Source organism: Chiloscyllium plagiosum, unplaced genomic scaffold (genome assembly GCF_037043375.1).
Source record: "Chiloscyllium plagiosum isolate Xiang-an unplaced genomic scaffold, Cpla_swu_hap1 HiC_scaffold_18, whole genome shotgun sequence".
NCBI classification, from domain to species: Eukaryota; Metazoa; Chordata; class Chondrichthyes; order Orectolobiformes; family Hemiscylliidae; genus Chiloscyllium; species Chiloscyllium plagiosum.
Genome location: NW_028270156.1, coordinates 84,539,745 through 84,564,135, shown reverse-complemented (window position 1 = coordinate 84,564,135; position 24,391 = coordinate 84,539,745). Strand labels below are relative to the sequence as shown.

Genomic DNA, 24,391 nt, shown 5'->3' with positions numbered 1-24,391 from the left:
GGTCTCCTCACTCCTCTTCTAGAACTCCTCCATGCTTTCCACTTTCAGTTCAGTTTTAATGAAGAAAAAAAAATCGAAAACTGAAATGAAAAGCAAATTTTATGAAACATGTTTACATGAGTCTGAAGTTCATTTAAAGGCACAGGGGAATGTTCAGATAACTGTGATAGTCATATATTTTCCAAACTTCTGTTTTAAGCCACAATAAATGGAGTAGAGCCTTGTGAATCCATGGTTTGATTCTTTCTGCTCAGCAGTCCGGCAGTAATCAACTTGATAAATCTTAACCGCTCCTATCGTTCCTGCCTGCACCAGTACACCTGACTACGAGTTATCGACACCAACAATTCTGTGTAAAAAAATCTGCCCCTCACATCTTCTTTGAACATACGCCCTCTCATGTTAACTGTATGCCCCCTAGTATTGGACATATCAACTCTGGGGAAAAGGATTCTCACTGTCAACTCTATCTCAGTTGAACAGACTTCGAGCAAGTCTCCCCTCCACTTCCACTGCACCACAGAAAACAATCAGAGTATTTTTAAGCCTCTCCTCACAGCCCATACATTCTAATCCAGGCAGCATCATGGTCGATCTCTTCTACACCCTTGCCAAATCCACCATATTCTTCGTATGTGGCAACCAGAACTGAACACCATGCTCTAACAGAGGAACAACATCATCTACTCGCCAGGCCTCGGGACCTCTCCAGTGGCTCATGAGGATACAAAGAACATGGTCTAGACCCCACCAATCTCTTGCCTCACTCAATAGCCTGGGGTAGATACCATCAGGACCTGGGGCCTTATTCACCTTTATGCTCTTCAGGTGTCCCAGCACTACTTCTTTCTTGATCTCAAAATGCTCCAGCATATTCGCATGCTCCACACAAACCTCACTATTCCCCATATCATTCTCCTGGGTGAATGCAATGCAAAATACTCATTTAGGACCTCACCACATCCTCTGCCTCCAAGTACACGTCTTCTCCTTTATCCTTGAGTGGCCATTGGTCACACTGTCTCCCGAGTTATTCTCTTACTTTTAATGTATGTGTAGAATGCCTTGGGATTCTCTTTAACTCTAATTGCCAAGGTCATTTCATGCCCCTGCCTTGCTCTCCTAATTCCATGTTTGAGTATTGACCGTTTTTCTTTATAATCATCACAGGCCCTGTTCAATTTTAGTTTCCTAAACTTTACATATGCTTCTGTTTTCACTTTTGACGAAATTCACAAACTCCCTGTTATGCAAGGCCCCCTTACTTTTCCATCCTTATCCTTACTCCTTTCTGGAAAATGCTGGTTTCAATATTGAACCCCTGGAAACCCCACTCCAAACATTCCTCCAGCTGGAAAAATATCCATTGGCCATTACTTTCTCGTGGGGCGGAATGCCCTACCTTCTAATGTAGTCAATTCAGCCAGATTAGGGAGCGTTAAACAATCCTTATATAAGCACATGGATAATGATGGGATAGTGTAGGTGGACGAGCTGTGAATAGTTTACAGGTCGGCGCAAGATCGAGAGCTGAAGGGCCTATTCTGGGCTGTATTTTTCTGCGTTCTATGTTCTCTTACCTAGCACTTATGTCAATTTTGTGTCCAAGTTGCCACTGCCGCTTGTAAAATGAACTGTAAACTTCCTCACAAGTCTTATGGAAATCCATAAGAAGGGCCTGTGCCCGAAACGTCGAATCTCCTGTTCCCTGGATGCTGCCTGACCTGCTGTGCTGTTCCAGCAATAAAGTTTCAACTTTGATCTCCAGCATCTGCAGACCTCACTTTCTCCTTATGGAAATCCATATACACCACATCACTAACGTTGCCCTCATCCACTCTTTCCGTCAATTTAAAAGCCTTTAGCAAGTTACCAGTGCAAAATTTCCCCTTCACGTTTCCTAATCAATCAACCTTTCTCCAAGTCAGCCTGAGCTTTATACGAAATGATTGTAGCCAAAAGCTCTCTCAACTTCAGAGTAAAAATGACAGGGCTGTAACTGCCAGGAACGACCTAACAACCCTCTTTAAAACAAGGCTATAATGTCAATCATTCAGTCTTTGGGCACCTCCTCCAAGTCCAGAGGAGAGGGTAATGTCAATGCTCCAGTCTCCTGACACCTCCTCCCAGTCCAGGGGAGACTGAAATGTCAATCGTCCTGTGTCCTGCCTCATCCTCCCAGTCCAGGAGAGACTGTAATGTCAACCCACCAGTCTCCTGACATCTCCTAATAGTCCAGAAGAGACCGTAATGTCGATCCTACAGTCTCCCGGGACCTCATCACAGTCCAGAGGAAACTGTAATGTTAAGTCTCCTGACACCTCTTCCCCATCCAAGGGAGTCTGTAATTTCTTTCCTCCGGTCTCTGAGCGCATCCTCCCAAACCAGCGGAGACTGCAATATCAATCCTAAGTCTCATGTCTGTTGTCTGCAAGGTGTTAGAAGGGATTCTGAGGGATAGGATTTATGACCATCTGGAAGAGCATGACTTAATTAAATGCAGTCAACACAGCTTTGTGAGGGGCAGGTCATGCCTCACAAACCTTATCGAGTTCTTTGAGGATGTGACTAGAAACGTTGATGAGGGTCGCGCTGTGGATGTGGTGTATATGGACTTCAGCAAGGCATTTGATAAGGTTCCCCATGGTAGGCTCATTCAGAAGGTCAAGAGGAATGGGATTCAGGTGAACATAGCTGTCTGGATACAGAATTGGCTGGCCAACAGAAGACAGCGAGTGGTAGTAGAAGGAAAATATTCTGCCTGGAAGTCTGTAGTGAGTGGTGTTCCACAGGGCTCTGTTCTTGGGCCTCTACTCTTAGTAATTTTTATTAATGACTTGGATGAGGGGATTGAAGAATGGGTCAGCAAATTTGCAGATGACACAAAGGTTGGAGGGGTCGTTGACAGTATAGAGGGCTGTTGTAGGCTGCAGTGGGACATTGACAGGATGCAGAGATGGGCTGAGAGGTGGCAGATGGAGTTCAACCTGGATAAATGCGAGGTGATACATTTTGGAAGGTCGAATTTGAAAGCTGAGTACAGGATTAAGGTTAGGATTCTTGGAAGTGTGGAGGAACAGAGGGATCTTGGTGTGCAGGTACATAGATTCCTTAAAATGCCCACCCAAGTGGACAGGGTTGTTAAGAAAGCATGTGGTGTTTTGGTTTTCATTAACAGGGGTATTGAGTTTAAGAGTCGTGAGATCTTGTTGCAGCTGTATAAAACTTTGGTTAGACCGCACTTGGAATACTGCATCCAGTTCTGGTCGCCCTATTATAAGAAAGATGTGGATGCTTTGGAGAGGGTTCAGAGGAGGTTTACCAGGATGCTGCCTGGACTGTAGGGTTTATCTTATGAAGAGAGATTGACTGAGCTCGGACTTCTTTCATTGGAGAAAAGGAGGAGAAGAGGGTACCTAATTGAGGTATACAAGGTTGTGAGAGGCATAGATAGAGTCGATAGCCAGAGACTATTTCCCAGTCCAGAAATGACTAACACGAGGGGTCATAGTTTTAAGCTGGTAGGAGGAAAGTATAGAGGGGATGTCAGAGGCGGCTTCTTTACACAGAGAGTTGTGAGAGCATGGAATGCGTTGCCAGCAGCAGTTATGGATGCAGGGTCATTGGGGACATTTAAGAGACTCCTCGACATACATATGGTCACAGAAATGTGAGGGTGCATACATGAGGATCAGTGGTCGGCACAACATCGTGGGCTGAAGGGCCTGTTCTGTGCTGTACTGTTCTATGTTCTAATCCTCCAGTCTCCTGGCACCTCCGTCCAATTCAGGGGGGACAGTAAAGTCAATCCTCCAGACTCCTGACACCTCCTCCAATCCAGGGGAGACTGTAATGTCAATAATTCAGTCCCCTGAAACCTCCTCCCAGTACATTGGAGACAGTAATTTCAACACACCAGTCTCCTGACACGTCAGAGTTTCAAACAAGGAGCTTGTCAGCTGCCTGAAGGGACACCTCAGTTCGCACAGAAAAATGCATCGACCAATTCAACACGTGGAGAAGGCGTTCTACACCATCTTCGCTTTTATTGGCATCCCTGCTAAGGTTTTATGACAATTGAACTTGTTTTAGTCTGCTGCTGATCTGCTCTCTGGTTTTATGTTTTGAACAATAATGTCTCCAGCTCACTGACTGGTGAGCCTTATCCAGACACCGGGACAGTAATATCAATTCACTGAGCAGCATTTTCGGTGCAATTCTCCACTGACAGAGACTCCCAACGTCACTGCTGCAGCAGCATTCTCTGTTCTCACTGTTCTGTCATCTATTCTGGTTTCATACGGTGTGAGAGTATGAGGAGTGATCAGGCAAGTTAGTTCTGAAGAAGGATGACATATATCGAAACTTTAATTCTGCTTTACCTCCACAGATTCAACCAGACCTGCTCAGTTTCTCCAACAATTTCTATTTTCTTACACAAATGAAGCCTGTTTTCTTTATAATTTAGAAGGTTAATGGGGGATCTGAGCAAATATATTAACAAAACCATTCTCATTGGTGAGGGAGCATTGTGTGAGAATTCGGTTTAGAGTCTTCCAGTTTAGGAAGCATTTTGACACACAAGGGTGGTAACGTGTTGGAAATAATTTGCAAAAATGGCAGTGGGTGCTAGATCAGTTTTGAATTTTAAATCTGCAATGACACTTCTTTTCGTAAAGCTTCATGTAACTATTGTCCCTTCTGGAAATTCTCTCCTCCTCACTGTCTCTGACCAGTGGATTCAAATCTTGACAGATTTCTCTTGATCCCTGTACTTCAAAATAATTGTCACTTGCAGATGTGTAGATTTACAGTGGGAATATCAGAACAGTCCTAACACTCAAACATTATCACGAAGGGAGCTGAACTTGTGACATATATATGGAGTAGTGTCGTTTGAGATCTTACAAAGATTCCGATGATCTGCTTCCTGATCCTGCTCTGGCTTCCATCAAGATTTGGCCCAATGTTTGAACATAGAACATAGAACATAGAACAATACAGCACAGAACAGGCCCTTCGGCCCACGATGTTGTGCCGAACTTCTAACCTAGGTTAAGTACCCATCCATGTACCTATCCAAATGCCGCTTAAAGGTCGCCAATGATTCTGACTCTACCACTCCCACGGGCAGCGCATTCCATGCCCCCACCACTCTCTGGGTAAAGAACCCACCCCTGACATCTCCCCAATACCTTCCACCCTTCACCTTAAATTTATGTCCCCTTGTAACACTCTGTTGTACCCGGGGAAAAAGTTTCTGACTGTCTACTCTATCTATTCCTCTGATCATCTTATAAACCTCTATCAAGTCACCCCTCATCCTTCGCCGTTCCAACGAGAAAAGGCCGAGAACTCTCAACCTATCCTCATACGACTTTTCTCCATTCCAGGCAACATCCTGGTAAATCTTCTCTGCACCCTCTCCAAAGCTTCCACATCTTTCCTAAAGTGAGGCGACCAGAACTGCACACAGTACTCCAACTGTGGCCTAACCAAAGTCCTGTACAGCTGCAACATCACTTCACGACTCTTGAATTCAATCCCTCTGCTAATGAACGATAATACTCCATAGGCCTTCTTACAAACTCTATCCACCTGAATGGCAACCTTCAAAGATCTATGTACATAGACCCCAAGATCCCTCTGTTCCTCCACCTGACTAAGAACCCTACCATTAACCCTGTATTCCGCATTCTTATTTGTTCTTCCAAAATGGACAACCTCACACTTGGCAGGGTTCAACTCCATCTGCAACTCCTCAGCCCAGCTCTGCATCATATCTAAGTCCCTCTGCAGCCGACAACAGCCCTCCTCACTGTCCACAACTCCACCTATCTTCGTATCATCTGCAAATTTACTGACCCACCCTTCGACTCCCTCATCTAAGTCATTAATAAAAATTTCAAACAGCAGAGGACCCAGAACTGATCCCTGCGGAACTCCACTTGTAACTGGGCTCCAGGCTGAATATTTACCATCTACCACCACTCTCTGCCTTCGACTGGTTAGCCAGATTTCTATCCAATTGGCCATATTTCCCTCTATCCCATGCCTCCTGACTTTCCGCATAAGCCTACCATGGGGAACCTTATCAAATGCCTTACTAAAATCCATGTAGACTACATCCACTGCTCTACCCTCATCCACATGCTTGGTCACCTCCTCGAAGAATTCAATAAGACTTGTAAGGCAAGACCTACCCTTCACAAATCCGTGCTGGCTGTCCCTAATCAAGCAGTGTCTTTCCAGATACGCGTAAATCCTATCCCTCAGTACCCTTTCCATTACTTTGCCTACCACAGAAGTAAGACTAACAGGCCTGTAATTCCCGGGGTTATCCCTATTCCCTTTTTTGAACAGGGGCACAACATTCGCTACTCTCCAGTCCCCTGGTACCACCCCCGTTGCCAGTGAAGACGAGAAGATCATTGCCAACGGTACTGCAATTTCCTCTCTTGCTTCCCACATAATCCTAGGATATATCCCGTCAGGCCTGGGGGACTTGTCTATCCTCAAGTTGTTCAAAATGTCCAACACATCTTCCTTCCTAACAGGTATCTCTTCTAGCTTACCAGTCCATTTCACACTCTCCTCTTCTACAATACGGTCCCTCTCGTTCGTAAATACTGAAGAGAAGTACTTGTTCAAGACCTCTCCTATCTCTTCCGACTCAATACACAGTCTCCCACCACTGTCCTTGATCGGACCTACCCTCGTTCTCGTCATTCTCAGGTTTCTCACATACGCATAAAATGCCTTGGGGTTATCCTTGATCCTATCCGCCAAGGATTTTTCATGCCCTCTCTTAGCTCTCCTAATCCCTTTCTTCAGGTCCCTTCTGGCTATCCTGTATCCCTCCACTGCTCTGTCTGAATCCTGTTTCCTCAACCTTATGTAAGCCTCCTTCTTCCTCTTTACCAGACATTCAACCTCTCTCGTCAACCAAGGCTCCCTCACACGACCATTTCTTTCCTGCCTGATAGGTACTTACATATCATGGACACGCCGTATCTGCTCTTTGAAAAAGTTCCACATTTCCACCACATCCTTCCCTGACAGCCTATGCTCCCAACGTATGCTCCTCAAATCCTGCCTTACAGCATCGTAATTTCCCTTCCCGCAATTATAAAATCTACCTTGTTGTGCGCACCTATCTCTCTCCATAACCAAGGTGAAAGTCACAGAATTGTGGTCACCATCACCAAAATGTTCACCCACTAACAAGCCCACCACTTGTCCCGGTTCATTACCGAGTACCAAATCCAATATGGCCTCCCCTCTGGTTGGACAATCTACATACTGCGTTAGAAAAGCTTCCTGGACACACTGCACAAACACCGCCCCATCCAATCTACTTGATCTAAAGAGCTTCCGGGGATGTCCTGATCCAAAAGGTAGGGGGGAGTTTGCTTTGTTGACAGTCCATTCTCCAGTCCTATGACTGAGCTGGGGGTGAGGTTACTCATGTGATTCTGCACCTGCCAGAGTTGAATCTGAGAACTGGAAGAATCTATTACACACATTCAGACAGTACCCGTGCAAACCAAACAAAATCACAGACTTCCCTTTGCTCTCCTAGAAGGGACAGTGAGGTCACTCTCTGTCCCAACTCCACAATCTCTGGAGTGATTGGGCTGGAGGACAACCTGGGGTGGGTGAGAAAATCGTAAACTTTAAACTCATTCAACCCTGACCACTTCCAATCTCACAGTGCAACTGTTTTTTTCTTCTGGGAAAATCATATGTTACACTCTGGAACAGGCGGGGTAGACCTTGACAGTAATTCAATGCATCTTTTCCCTTTTGTCTCCCACAGTTAATTTGCTGGTGAGTGTTGTCCTTTCTCGTGGGAGGTGCAGTGTTTCTCATTGTGCTACTCGCTACCTGGTAATTATGGATGCTGCCGATCTGATGGTCATCATCATTGAGGTCACTGTGAGGAAATTCCGCTTTTATTATTACCCGCGGTGTTTCCTGGACATCACACCTGTGTGCAGTGTTACTGGGGTGCTGTTACGTACAGCCAGGGAGTGCTCTGTCTGGTTCACTGTCACTTTCTCTTTTGATCGATTTGTGACCATTTGTTGTCAGAGCTGAGAACAAAATATTGCACAGAGAAAATTGCGACTGTGGTTCTAGCAACAACCTGCACCCTGTTCTGTTTGAAAAATATCCCCATCTATTTTCAATATGATCCTCGGAGGATAATCAGCAATGTGCCATTCTACTGTAGAACAAAGTCAAGCTACTTTACTGAGACTTGGTGGGTGGTATTGGATTGGTTTGATACTGTTTTGACTCCTTTACTGCCATTTGCTTTAATTCTGTTGCTCAATGCTCTGACAGTCAGACACATATTAGTGACCAGTCGAGTCCGAAAGAGGCTGTAAGGTGAGAGCAAAGGAGAGAATCACAGAGACCCAGAGATGGAGAGCAGAAGGAAATCTATGATCTTGCTCTTCACTGTGTCTGGGAGCTTCATCCTTCTGTGGTTAATCTTTATTATAAATTTCTTACATTATGTCGTTCAAGGACTCAATCCTGTCGATTACTCAGGTTTTCTGTATAACTTCAGGAAAGTTGGTTACATGCTGCGTTCTCTAAGTTGTTACACAAACACATTTATTTATGCAGCAACTTTCCCTGGTTTCAGAGCGAAGATCAGTAATACAGTAAAATACCTGGTTACATGAATTCATTGTGTTGGGAATAAATAAAACTCCCCAGTCAACACCACAACAGGGGTCTCTTGGATGAAGACAATAAAATGATGTTTTAAAAATATTCAGTCATGATAAGTGAACATTTCTGGTTGGGTCAGCATCTATGACACCTCCCTAGTTGCCCCTTGAGAAGCTGGTGCCTTCTTGCACTGCTGCAGTCCAGAATGCCCTGAGAGAGGGTGTTCCAGGATTTTGACCCAGCAACAATGAAAACTCAGGATGATGAGGGGCTTGGAGGGCAACTTGCAGGGGGTGGTGTTCCCACGTAGTCGCTGCTCTTGCCCTCCCAGATCGAAGTGGTCATGGGTTTGGAAGGTGCTGTCTGAGGATCTTTGTTGAATTTCTGTAGTGCGTCTTGAAGATGATATGCACTGCAGCTACTGAGTGTTGGAGGCAGTGGAAGTGGTTGTTTGTGGATGTGATGTGAATCAAGTGGATTCTTTATCTTGGAGGGTGTCGAGCTTCTTGAGTGATTGTTAGAGCTGCACCCATCTAGGTAAGTGGGGAATATTCCCTCACACTCCTGACAGAGGATCCTTATCCCATTGCAGGGAGACAGTTGAGCTGGGAAGCTGATAATTTACCACTGTAGCACAATCCAAAGGAATTGTCCGTGGAAATGGAATCTCTTAAAGGATAATTCATTTCACCTTGGAGCCCTCTGTAAGTCTCCATCACAATCAAATCCTTCAGAGTGTGCTGATGAGATTAAATAGTATAGTTTACCAGAAAATGCTCCAATACATGTTCTCGCTGCTCATTAACAATCCAAAATATCTCATACTAATGTCATAAATAGCAAATGATGAGCTGCTTCGATCTGAGAAACCACTCACCAAATATTTATGCAGCAACATTGTGGAGGGTCAGAGCGAAATTCAGTAACACAGTAAAATATTGAGTTTCATTAATTCCTTGCATTCTGTGTAAATGAAACTTGTGAATGATAATAAATGTGGAGCATGTTATTGTTTTAACATCAAGCTTAGAAATTCCAATGGGCTGCTACACCATTGCAGCCCACAAACATGCATTTCCTGTCATGGAGTGAAGATTCAAACCCAAGCAATAAATATCTCTGCTGTTAAATGTGATACAACGCTATCCATTACTGTCCTCCCCCTGCCACTACATGTGGTGCTGTGGAGGACTCATTCCCTCCATAATTCAGTCAGAGAGAGAGAGAAAGAGCGAGAGAGACAGCAGCAGCTCACAGTATAATCCAAACTGACAGCATCATGAACACACACACACACACACACACGTGTATGTGCACACAAGTCCCGTGTGGAGACGGTTGTAATTGCACTGAGGTCCCTCAGTGTGGAACATGCTCATGTGGAGAAATGTTGTGCTCCCTCTGCAAAGTGGAATTTGTCATTGAGCTGTATTTCTGATATTATATACATTAACTATTGAATTTCCATGCTAATGGTATTCAGACATCTTCAAGTGAGTCATTTCTTAGTCAGAAGAGTGTTTTTTTTTGCAGCTTACATTGATTTGTAACAGGCTTTGATGTTTTCTCCAAAATAAATCTGATGGCGTGGGGAATCCAGCAGAGTGGGCATAGCATCACTTTAAAAACAAGAGGAGCAGATAGAGTCTCTGAGCCGTTGCATCATCACATCTTAATTTATTCATGTAATCTTGCATTCAGACAAAGTGATTCACATTGCGGGCAGAGATGAACACACAGAAATACGTACACACACACACATACATGAACACACGAATAGAGACATGTATCAACATGAGCATCAACGTGATTTTTAGAAATGTCTTGGATGAGGAAGTGGAGGGGTGGGTTCGTAATTTTGGAAAAGTGGACAGTGTGGAGGGCTGTTGTAGGTTGAAATGGGACATTGAAAGGATGCAGAGCTCGGCTGAGAAATGGCAGATAGAGTTCAACCTGGAAGTGTGACGTCATTCATTTTGAAATGTCGACTTTGAATGCAGATTACAAGGTTAAAGGCAGGATTCTTGGCATGTGGAGAAACAGAAGGATCTTGGGGACCACATACAAAAGATCCCTCAAAGTGGGCACTCTATTTGATCGTGTTGTTAAGAAGGCATAGGATATGTTGGCTTTCATTAGCAAATCGATTGAGTTTAAGAGCTTCGAGGTTATGCTGCACGGTTATATAAAACTCTGGTTAGACCACAATTGGAATATTATGTTCTGTTCTGGTCACTTCATCACAGGAAGCGTTAGAGAGTGTGCAGAGGAGACTTATCACGATTTTGCTTGGACTGGAGGCTGTGTCTTATTGAGAAAGCTTGAGTGAGCTAGCTACTTTTTCATTGATGTAAAGAAGGATGAGAGGTGACTTGTTAGAGGTGTACAAGATAATTAAAGACATAGAGAGAGCGAATAGGCAGAGACCTCTTCCCGGATGGCAATGTCGATCACGAGGGGGCATAATTTTAAGGAGATTGGAGGAAGGTTTAGGGGAGATGTCAGAGTTATTCTTTCCACAGAGATTGGTGGATGTGTAAAAAACACTGCCAGCAGTGGTAGCAGAGTCAGACACATTAGGGACGTTTAAGTGACTCTTGGATAGACACATTGTGGACAGTAAAATGAAGGTATGTAGGTTAGTCTGATCTTAGAATAGGATAAAAGGTCAGCACAACATTAAGGGCCGAAGAGACTGTACTGTGTTTTACTGTCCTATGTTCTATTTTCTACCTTTTATTAACATTATATCATCTTAAACACAAGAGAGAGAGAGAGAGAGAGGAGTTGACCCCATTTCAATGGCTTAACACCCAAAATAACAGATCCCATTGCACCGAGATACACACAAGCACAGATACAGACTGTTAGATTAACACATAATAGACACACACATAACAAACAAACAAACAAACAGAGACAGACACAGAGAAGCATCCAGATATGGAAACAAACATAAAAAGCTCAGTAATATACGCATTAATATTCACTTACAGACGCACATGTACTGACAGCCACACAGAGGTAATCACACACAGATACCGAGTCAGAAACATTCATAGACAGACACTTACAGAGACAGAAACACAGATAGGTACACACGGCGACACACAAATACACACATGCATACACACACTCACAAACACATACATGCACACACAGACGCCCGTATAGAAACACAAACGCATACACACACACAGAAACCCCACATATGCATATACATGCACACACGCACGCACACACAGATATTGCCGAGGATAGCAAAAGATAAGAGTTTAATAGAGTTCTTTGTTCCTACATCTAAATGAGAAACTAACAGATTTTTAGGAATATGTGAGTTCACTGGAAAATGTTTGCATAATTTTCGCTCGACAGTTGTGCCTTTAACACATTTGTGAAGGAAAAAAAAAGCAATAAGTTGTCTAGTTAGCAGATCACGAGGCTGCCTTTGAAAGCAAGAAGACAAGTTGAATAAATTAACCAATGCTGGCCATCCCTGATTTCCCAGAATTTACCCAATGATAGTTGATGCTGGTGACTTGAGGCTGTGTACTGTCTTGTTATAGGACGGTGAACCAGGAATAGAGAAACCCAGAGGGTACTTCTCTGAGAAACAATGCCAGTCATTGGAAAACTACTCTCTGATAGATTAAAAAGGGCTTTGGGAGTACTGTTGGCTATTCAATACTTTGAAGTCTATATCCATCAAAGAACAATGAAATGCTTAGTTACACTGATCACAATCCACTAACTTTTATTGAAAAATTGCGAATGAAGAATGTAGCTTTATTCCGATGGAGTATTTTGTTGCAACCACTGAACGTAAAGATTGTGAACATCACTGGAACACGTAATGTAATTGCTGATGTATTGTCCAAGTGCTAAATGTTGGAATAAGGGAAAGGTTTAAGGAATGCTCAAATTCTATAACATTCTAAGAGTGGAGAAAGTATAAATAGAGTCGTAAAGTCGCAGAGATGTACAGCATGGAAACAGACCCTTTAGTCTAACCTTCCATGCTGATCTCAACCCAATATAGTCCCACCTGACAGCACCCGGCCCATGTCCCTCCAAGCCCTTCCTATTCATATACCCATCCAAATGCCTCTTAAATGCTGCAATTGTACCAACCTCCACCACTTCATCTGGCAGCTCATTCTATACCAGTACCACCTTCAGTGTGAAAAGGTTGCCCCTTAGGGCTCCTTTATATCTTTCCCCTCTCAGCCTAAACCAATGCCCTCTAGTTCAGGGCTCCTTGATCCCAGGGGAATGACTTTGCCTATTTACTCTGTTCATGCCCTCATAATTTTGTAAACCTCTATAACGTCACACCTTAGCCTCCGACGCTCCAGGGGAAGCAAACCCAGCCTGTTCAGCGTCTCCCTGTAGCTCAAATCCTCCAACTCTGGCAACATCCTAGTAAAACTTTTCTGAACCTTTTCAAGTTTCACAACATCTTTCCGATAGAAAGGAGACCAGAATTGCACGCAATATTCCAACAGTGGCGAACAAACGTCCTGAACAGCCGCAACATGACCTCCCAACTCCTGTACTCAATACTCTGACCAATGAATGAAAGCATACCAAACGCTTTCTTCACTATCCTATCTACCTGCGGCTTCACTTTCAAGGAGCTATGGACATGCACTCCAATGACCCTCTTCGCTGTCCACTACACCTCCAATTTTGTTGTAATCTGCAAACTTACTAACTGTACCTCTTATGCTCGCATCCAAATCATTTATGTAAATGATAAAAAGTGTCAGCCTAGTCAATTTCTTTTCTAACAATATTGCTTGTAATAAACATCCTGTCAATTTCACCCAGTCTGGCTCGTGCACTCTCTGCTTTATTGGGCTAATTTCACCGACAGATTGGCGTTAGTCGGCAGCCCTCTTTTTTTGTCTTTCGACACGGTAAGTGAATCTGATTTTTTAAATTTAGCCCGGTTCAGACCTGGTGGCTATCCTTGAAAGCCAGGTACAGCACTTACAAATCATCCCGAGACGTCCAGGATGCTAGTGGGCACGGACATTCACCCTCTGCTGAGAGATGCCAGCTGTAGGAGCGGGGCAGCCCGAACCACGTGGTGACAACGGCCCCGGACTGAAAATAAACAAGATTACCCTGGTCTGCGGAGTCCCTTACCACCGCGGGCTCAGCCCCGCTGCCCTATGCCCCACAGTACACAGAACTTCCCCTAACGGCCCCAGAGCCAGACCCGTTGTTAAATGTCGTGGCTGCCTTTCACACGCAGCCCACGAGGAGCCCGAAGCTAGACACAACAGCCGCTGGGTAGAATGAATCACTATCTCTGCCCAACCCAGGGTCACACGCTGCCCTGAAAACCCAGGGCACTGAATGCCAACTTCCACACTTAGTATTGGATCTCCTCCCCTTGATAAGCCCTGGAACCACGTAGAGGTCTAGGCCATGTTGCAAGACGCCCCACACCCATTGAAATACCCACTCTCATTCTATAATTGGCTGCAATAAATTTCCACTATTTTCAACTGTCTGCCACAAGATGTGCAGACCTTGTTACAGCTCGCCGAAGGTACCACTGGCCGACCATTCGCCCTGCCATTAACGTCCCCACCCAATCCTGGGACACTGCGGCAGCCGGGTCAGATGGCTGGACAGCACTGTGAAAGAGGCGATAAAAACTCGTACAAGACAGCATGCAGACTTTGGTGTTACCCGGTGACTGCAGAAAGCAGACGGGCCCCTGACAATCTTCGTTGCCCCCTTTAAGGAGGCCATGACCTCTTCCGCAGGCATCACCTTAACAGAGAATAAGAAACTGGTTGTACAGACTCTCGTCAATTGCATATGCCCATGTATACAAACTACATAATTTAACCTTTCCAACAACATCCTGGGGCGACATGTTTGCATCCCTTTTGAAGTACTTCCTTGCCCATGTCCACTGACACCAGACCCCCGAAACTCTCCACAGATAAAGCGCTTATTCTGCATCAAGAGGCCCTGCTGGAGTATGTCCAGGGCCTTAGCAGGAGCATTAGTGTTACACACAGCCAGGTCCGGGCCGCGTCGCCCATGCCACAATCAGTGCCCATTCATCCGTTCAGACCCAGGGACTATGTCATGATAAAATCACTAGAAAAGGATTCTCTCTCCCTTCGGTGGAAAGGTCCGTTCCTGACCCTGATGACGACCCGAACAGCTGTGAAACTGGAAGGACGGCCCGAATGGACACATGACACCCGCTGCAAGAGGGCTCCATCATCAATGAACAGGGACCAAACAGCGAAGACACAACTCCAACCACCAAAGATGGATCCAGATGCTCGCCACAGCCATAATCACCACCCGCAGCCTGACCTGTCTGACCATCATACTGTGACTTGCTTGTGAACAGGGACAAGGGGCCTGTGTGCAACATTGCTAACTTCTGCTGCTCCCCCCCCCCCCCCCACGCCATTCAGCAAGCACAGATCCACTGGGAGTATGTCCCTGCCACGAGATAACATTTGCTGAGCCAGGCACAGACTCAGACAGCCAACTGTCTGATGTTGTGGTTCTGTTCGCCGAGTTGGGGATTTGTGTTGCAGACGTTTCGTCCCCTGTCTAGGTGACATCCTCAGTGCTTGGGAGCCTCCTGCGAAGCTCTTCTCTGATCCTTCCTCCGCCGTTTGTAGTGGTTTGAATCTGCTGCCTCCGCAAATGGCGGAGGAAAGATCACAGAACGTCTGCAACACAAATTCCCAGCTCGGTGAACAGAACCACAACAACGATCACCCGAACTACAAATCTTCTCACAAACTTTGAACTGTCTGATCCTGAGAGCCCCAACCCCCCACCCAACAAATCCCCTGGCTCTAGCTACGTTGAGCCCTTATCACCCCTCCCCTAAACAATGTCGGAATTGTGGAAAATGATCTGCCATCATGCCAACCCATAAAAGATCCAAAACGAACATAGGAAAGCAATCATGGCCAAATTGTACCAAAAGCACCCAGAATGCCTCAGCAGGGATCAAGTAGGCTGACAAGCGAAACTAGACAGCACTCGCTGACAAGAGAATACATTTCCCAGCTCCCACTAACAACGTCATAGCAACACAGCAATCTCAAACCCCCGAGTACAGTTTCACAACCCAGCAACTTCAAAGACAAACAAAAAACAGGTCAGACAGAGACATCAGCAAAAGCACTACTCCCAGGACAAGACAGTGGAAACACCTTACTGTTTCAGAGGAGACATTAGCACCTACCTGTGAAGGAACTGGAAGTGCTAGACCCATTGATACTGTCAGGATGTTACATTGTATCGAGAATCAGGACATTCTTCCGATAACTGTTTTCTGATTAACATCATTGTAACTAGAGTACTCCATTTCCAAATACGTTGTATCTTTCCTCATTCTAATTAACCTTATTCTACAAGATTCTTATAAAACCCGGCTTCTTCCTCAGCTAGAGGAAGAGAACCCTTGATATACATGATCTAGATGGTCAGTTTTATGTCAGCCGAGTCAATTTCTCTTCCAGCGATATCACATGTGATAAACAGCTTGTCAATTTCAGCTGATCTGGTTTGTGTGGTCTCGTGTTTTATTGGGCTAATAACTCTGACACCTATCATTAGTTATATAAGAATTATGTCCCACACGCCAACGTCCCCATGTTCCACAATACTACCCAAGGCCCTAACTTCAATTATATAATAAATGTGTCCTGAACCCCCAAGGTCCCTCTGTTCCACTACAGTACTCAAGCGCCTACCATTAATTATATAAGAATTAGGCCCTACAAAGCATAGGTTTCTCTGTTCCACAACACTACCCAAGGCCCTACCAGTAACTATAAAGTATTGTGTCGTTATATCAGAACTATGTCATACACCCCGAGGACACGCTGTTCTACAACACTACACAAGGTCCTATCATCAATTACATAAGCATTGTGTCCTATAATCCGTCGGCCCCTGTGTTCTGCAACACTATCTGAGGCCCTACTAGTAATTATACAAGAATTATGTCCTTCACCCCATGGGACGTTGTGTTCTACAATATTACCCAACGTTCTACGATTAATTACATAAAAAAAATGTCCTACACCCCTTAAGTCCCTCTGTTCTACAACACTACCCAAGGCCCTATCATTAATTATATAAGAATTATGTCCTACAACCCAAGGTCCCTCTGTTCTACAACACTACACAAAGCTAGATCATTATTGTGGTAAGAATTATGTCCAGCACCCCCTGGGCCCCTCTCTTATACATCACTACCCAAGGTCCTACCATTAATCACGTAAGAAGTATGTCCTCCACCCACGATGACACCCTGTTCTACAAAACTACCCAAGCCCGATCATTAATTACAATATAATTATTTCCTACTCCCCACCCCCAGGTCCCCTTGTTCTATATTACCATCCAAGGTTCTACCACTAATTACGTAGTCCTACACCCATGTCGACCCCTTCTCTACAACACTACCCAAGGCCCTACCGTTCATTATATAAGAATTATGGGCTGCACCACGAGGTCCCACTTTACAACAACACGACCCAAGGCCTGAGTATTAAATATGAAAGAATTATGTCCTACACTTCCTGGATCCCTCAGTTCTACAACACTGCTCAAGGCCCAATCTTTAATTATATAAGTATTTTGCCCTGCACCCCCGAGGTCTGCATGATCAACAACACTACACGAGGCCCTACCATTAATGATATAAGAATTATGACCACCACCCCGCAGGTCCCTCTGTTCTGCAACACTACCAAGTCTCCACCATTAATTATATAAGAATTATGAACGACAACCCCCAGGTTCCTCTGTTCTCCAACACTACCGAAGGTCCTACCATTAATTATATAACAATTATGTACTATACCCACTATGACCCCTTTTCTGCAACACTGCCGAACGCCCTACCGTTAATGATATATGAATTATGTTCTACACCTCCTAGGTGGTCTACATCACGACCAAGTCCTACCATTAATTATGTTAGAATTATATCCTGCACATGTTAGGACCCTTTCGTTTTACAACACAACCCAGGGGCGTATTATTAATCATAATAGAATTATGTCATACACACGCTCGGTACCTCTGTTCTACAATGCGACCCTGGGTCGTACTATTAATTCCATAAGAATAATGTCCTACACCCAGAGGACCCTCTGTCCTCAAACACTCCTCAAGGTCCGACGATTAATTACATAAGAATAATGTCCTATACCTCGTAGATTCCCCTGCTCTACAACACTACCAAAGGCCCACTGCTAATTACATAAATATTATGTCCTACACCGCGAGGTCACTCTTTTCTTCAACACTACCCAAGGCCCTAACATTAATTATAAAATAATTATGACCTACAACCCCTCAGTCCCTGTGTTCTACGACACTACCCAACGTTGTACCATAAATTACATAAGATTTATGCCCCATACCCACGAAGACCCCTGTAATACAAGTCTACCATCAATTACAAAATAATTTCCTACACCCTCTTGATGCCTTTGTTCAACAACACTACCCAAGCCCTACCTTTAATTACAATACAAATATGTCCGACACCCCTGGTCCCTCTGTTCCACAACACCACAGAAGGCCTTACCACTAATTGCATAAGATTTATAGCTTAAACCACCTTGGTCCCCCTGTTCTGCAACACTACCTAAGGCCCTACCATTAATTATGTAAGAACGATCTCCGCCACCCACGAAGACAACTTGTTCTAAAAACTACCCAAGCCCAATCATTAATTACAATAGAATTATTTCCTACAAGCCCGAGGACCCCTTGTTCTACATAGCCACTCAAGGTTCTCCAACTCTACCGAGTGCTCCGGTTTCCTCCCACAGTCCAAAGATGTGCAGGTCAGGTGAATTGGCCATGCTAAATTGCCCAGAGTGTTAGATAAAAAGGGGTAAATATTTGTGGGTTGCGCTTCGGCGGGTCGGTGTGGACTTGTTGGGCCGAAGAGCCAGTTTCCACACTGTAAGTAATGTAATCTAAATAAGAATTATGTTCTGAACTCCCTAGGTCCCTCTGTTCTACATAAGCCTTGTGTCCTGCACCCACTAGGTCTCTATGTTGTTATACACTACCCAAGGCCCAACCATTAATCATATAAGTATAATGTCTGACACCCCGATGTTCCTGTGTTCTGCAGACTACCCCAGGCACTACCATTAACTAGATAAGAATTATGTAGTATACCCACGATGACCCCTGTCCTATCCAAGGCCTATCAGTAATTATAAAAGAACTTTTTCCTAAACTCCCCAGGTCCCTCTGTTCCACAAAACTACTCAAGGCCGTACCACTAATTATATAAGAATCATGTCCTTCTCCACCTCGGTCTCTTTATCCTACAACACTACCCTTGGCCAGACCATTAATTCCGTAAGAATTATGTCCTCCACCCACGAGGACACCCTGTTCTACAAAATTACCTGAGCCCTATCATTATTTACAATAGAAATATTTCCTACACTCCCGACCCCCCTAGGTTCCCTTGTTGTACATTATAACCCAAGTTTCAACCATTAATGACATAGGAATAATGTCCTACACCTGCCCTACAACACTACCCAGGGCCCTACCACTAATTATATAAGAATTATGTCCTACACAATGAGGTCCCACTTTTCGACAACACTACCCAAGGCCTGAGTATTAATTGCAGAAGAATTATGTCCCACACCCCCTAACTCCCTCAGTTCGACAATACTACTCAAGCCCTATCATTATTTACAATAGAAATTATATAAGAATTATGCCCAACACACCCTAGGTCACCATGTTCAACAACACTACCCGAGGCCTTAACATTAATTATATAAGAATTATGTCCTACACCCCCAGGTCCCTCTGTTCTGCAGCACTACGCAAGGCCCCATCATTATATTATATAACAATTAAGTCCTGTACCACCTATCTCTCTCTCTGTTCTGAAACACTACTGAAGGCCCGTATATTAGTGATATGTGAATTATGTCCTACACAGCACAGGTCCCTCTGTTCTGCAACACTAACCAAGACCCCACCATTAATTATATAAGAATTATGTCCAATATCCTCTACGTCTCTCTCTGTTTTGCAACACCACACAAGGCCCTAACATTAATGATATAAGAATTACGACCCACACACCCAAATTTCGTCTATTCTACAACACGACCGAAGGTCCGTCTACTTATTATGCAAGAAATATGTCCAACACCCTCTAGGTCCCCCTGTTCTACACCACTACCCAAGTCCCTACCATTAATTGTAAAATAATTATGCTCTACACCCCTTAGGTCTGTGTGTTCTGCAACACCACCCAAGGTCCTACCATTAATTAGATGAAATTATGTCCCACAGTCATAGATCCCCCTGTTCTGCAAAACTGCCCAAGGCCCTATTATTAATTATTTTAAAAATATGTGCTGCAAACCACAGGTGTTCTACAACACGACCCATGGCCCTGCCACTAATGAGATGAAATTATGTCCTACAGCCCTACGTCCCCCTGTTCATCAACACTGCCTAAGGCCCTACTATTAATGATTAAAAAATTATGTGCTGCAATCCCTAGGTGTTCTATAACACTACGCAAGGTCCTACTATTCATTACATATGAATTATGTCCGACATCCCCGAGGTCCCCCTGCTCTATAACACTACCCAAGGCCCTACCATTAATTAAATAAGAATTATATCCTGCACCTCCATGTTATTCTATTCTACAGCACTACCCAAGTCCTACCGTTAATTATATTAGAATTATATCCTACATACTAGGTCCCTCTGTTCTACAACACATTAAGTACCACGTTCATATTATTAATTCCAGAAGTATAATATCCGACACCCAGAGGACCCCCTGTCCTCCAAAACTACGCAAGGTCCTACCTTTAATTGCATAAGAATAATATCCTACACCTTTAAGGGTCCCCTGTTCGACACACTACCCAAGGCCCTACTATTAATTATATAAGAATAGTGTCCTACACCCCGTAGGTCACTCTCTTCTTCAACATTACCCAGGGCACTAACATTAATAACAAAGCAATCATATCCTGCAAACCCTCAGTCCCTGTATTATACATCAATACCCAACGCCGTACTATTAATTATATAAAATTTATGTCCTATACCCACGAGGACCACTGTACTACAATACTACTCAAGTCCCTACCATTAATTACAAAATATTTTTTCCCACACCCCCTAAATCCCTCTGTTCTACAGCAGTACCCAAGCCCTACCATTAATTAAAATAGAATTATGCCGGACAGCCCTAAGTCCCTCTGTTCTACAACACTACCCAAGGCCTTATCACTAATTATATAAGAACTATGCCCTCCACCCACGAGGACACCCTGTTAAAAAACTACCCAAGCTCTGCCATTAATTACACTAGTATTATTTCCTACAAGCCCTAGGCTCGCTTGTTCTCCATTACTACCGAAGATGCTACCATTAATTACATAGGAATAATCTTCTACACCCACGAGGACCGCCGCTCTACAACACTACCGAAGGTCCTCCCATTAATTGCATAAGAATTATGTCCGACAGCCCCCAGGTCCCTTTGTTCTGCAACACTTCCCAAGGTTCCACCATTAATTATAGAACAATTATGTTCTAAGCTCCCTCGGTGCCCCTGTTCTACAACATTACCCATGGCCCTACAATTAATTACGTAAGCATTGTGTACGGCACCCACTAGATCTCTGTGTTGTACTGCACTACCGAAGGCCCAAACATTAATCATATAAGTATGATGTCCGACACGGCTGAGGTCCCTGTGTTCTGCATTACCGTTAACTTGATAAGAATTATGTCTTACAATCCCAAGTCCCCCTTGATCTACAACACTAACCAAGGCTCTGCAATTATCTATATAAGATTATGTTCAAAGTTTGTGCGAAGATTTGTAGCTCGGGTGCTCGTTGCTGTGGTTCTGTTCGCCAAGCTGGAAGTTTTTGTTGCAAACGTTTCGTCCCCTGGCTAGGCGACATCATCAGTGCTTGGGAGCCTCCTGCGAAGCGCTTCTTTGATGTTTCCTCCGGTGTTTATAGTGGTCTGTCCCTGCCGCTTCCGGTTGTCAGTTTCTTCTTTTTGCAGTTCTGGTGTACTTCAGTGTGTTGTGGCCCTTTTGAATAGTGTCCTGATGCAGCTTCGTTTGTGTGTGTTGGAGTGGTTACTTTCATAGTTTAGGACTTGGTCTGTGTGTGTGGCTTTCCAGTATACTCTTGTAGTGAATTCTCCGTCTGGTGTTCTCTGTACCATCACATCTAGGAATGGGAGTTGGCTATCCTTTTCTTCTTCTCTTGTGAATCGGATTCCTGTGAGTGTGGCGTTGATGATCCGGTGTGTTTTTTCTATTGCCGTGTTTTTAATGATTGCGAACGTGTCATCGACATATCTGACCCAGAGTTTGGGTTGGATTTGTGGTAGGACTGTTTGTTCTAACCTTTGCATAACTGCCTCTGCTATGAGTCCCGAGATTGGTGATCCCATGGGTGTTCCGTTGATTTGTTCGTATATGTGGTTGTTGAATGTGAAGTGTGTTGTGAGGCACAAGTCCAGTAGTTTAAGTATACCGTCTTTGCTGATGGGTTCAGCGTCCCGTTTTCTGTTTTGTATGTTCAGTAGGTTGGCTATTGTTTCTCTGGCTAGGGTTTTGTCAATCGAAGTGAACAGTGCCGTCACGTCGAATGATATCATGGTTTCTTCTTTGTCTATGTGTATATTTCTGATGATGTCCAAGAATTCCTAGGGACACCATCATACAAACTGGCCAAAGAACTATAACAGAAACTGAAACACCTGGTCAGCGGATCCAAACACTCGATACAATCAACACAGGAATTCTTGGACATCATCAGAAATATACACATAGACAAAGAAGAAACCATGATATCATTCGACGTGACGGCACTGTTCACTTCGATTGACAAAATCCTAGCCAGAGAAACAATAGCCAACCTACTGAACATACAAAACAGAAAACGGGACGCTGAACCCATCAACAAAGACGGTATACTTAAACTACTGGACTTGTGCCTCACAACACACTTCACATTCAACAACCAGATATACGAACAAATCAACGGAACACCCATGGGATCACCAATCTCGGGACTCATAGCAGAGGCAGTTATGCAAAGGTTAGAACAAAAAGTCCTACCACAAATCCAACCCAAACTCTGGGTCAGATATGTCGATGATACATTCGCAATCATTAAAAACACGGAAACAGAAAAAATACACCGGATCATCAACGCCACACTCACAGGAATCCGATTCACAAGAGAAGAAGAAAAGGATAGCCAACTCCCATTCCTAGACGTGATGGTACAGAGAACACCAGACGGAGAATTCACTACAAGAGTATACAGGAAAGCCACACACACAGACCAAGTCCTAAACTATGAAAGTAACCACTCCAACACACACAAACGAAGCTGCATCAGGACACTATTCAAAAGGGCCACAACACACTGCAGTACACCAGAACTGCAAAAAGAAGAAGAGGAACACCTATACAAGGTATTTGCCAAAAACGGATACCCGCGCAACTTCATCAGCAGATGCCTAAGAGAAAGACCACGGAACGAGGACATACCACAACCAAAAGGACTAGCCACACTACCATAGTCAGGAGCATCTCAGAACTGACTGCCAGACTACTGAGACCCCTAGGACTCATAACGGCACACAAACCAACAGCCACGTTCAGACAACTCACCAGAACAACAACTCAAGGACCCGATACCTAACATGTGCAAAACGAATGTAGTGTACAAAATACCATGCAAGGACTGCACTAAACACTATATAGGACAAACAGGAAGACAGCTAACAATCCGCATACATGAACATCAACTAGCCACGAAACGACACGACCAGCTATCCTTAGTAGCCACACACGCAGACAACAAGCAACATGAATTCGACTGGGACAACACTACTATCATAGGGCAAGCCAGACAGAGAACAGCCAGGGAATTCTTAGAAGCATGGCATTCATCTACAAACTCCATCAACAAACACATCGACCTGGACCCAATATACCAACCACTACAGCGGACAGCTGAAACTGACAACCGGAAGCGGCAGGGACAGACCACTATAAACACCGGAGGAAACATCAAAGAAGCGCTTCGCAGGAGGCTCCCAAGCACTGATGATGTCGCCTAGCCAGGGGACGAAACGTTTGCAACAAAAACTTCCAGCTTGGCGAACAGAACCACAGCAATAAGTTTATGTTCTATACCGACGAGGACCCCTGTTCTACAACATTACTCAAGTCCCTACCATTAATTATAGAATTTTTTTTCCTAAAGCCTCCAGGTTCCTCTGTTCCACAACACTAACCAAGGCCTTACCACTAATTATTTAAGAATCGTGTCCTTCACCACCCAGGTCTCTCTGTTCTAAAACACTACCGAAGGCCTGACCATTAAGTACTTAAGAATTATGTCCTCCACCAATCAGGGCACCCTTTTCTACAAAATTACTCAAGCCCTATCATTATTTACAATAGAATTACTTCCTACCCACCCCAGGTCCTCTTGTTCTACATTACTACCCAAGTTTCTACCATTAATTGCATAGGAATAATGTCCTACGCGCACGAGGACCCCCTGCTCTACAACATTACCCAAGACCCTACCACTAATTATATCACAATTATGTCCTACACACCGATGTCCCACTATTC

The 24,391-nt window shown here is 44.3% G+C and overlaps 1 pseudogene; it reads left to right on the top strand.

Annotated features, from left to right (window-relative positions):
- The first annotated feature begins 3,993 nt into the window (after positions 1-3,993).
- On the top strand, positions 3,994-8,696 carry LOC148147028 (putative G protein-coupled receptor 139; annotated as a pseudogene).
- Positions 8,697-24,391: the final 15,695 nt, after the last annotated feature.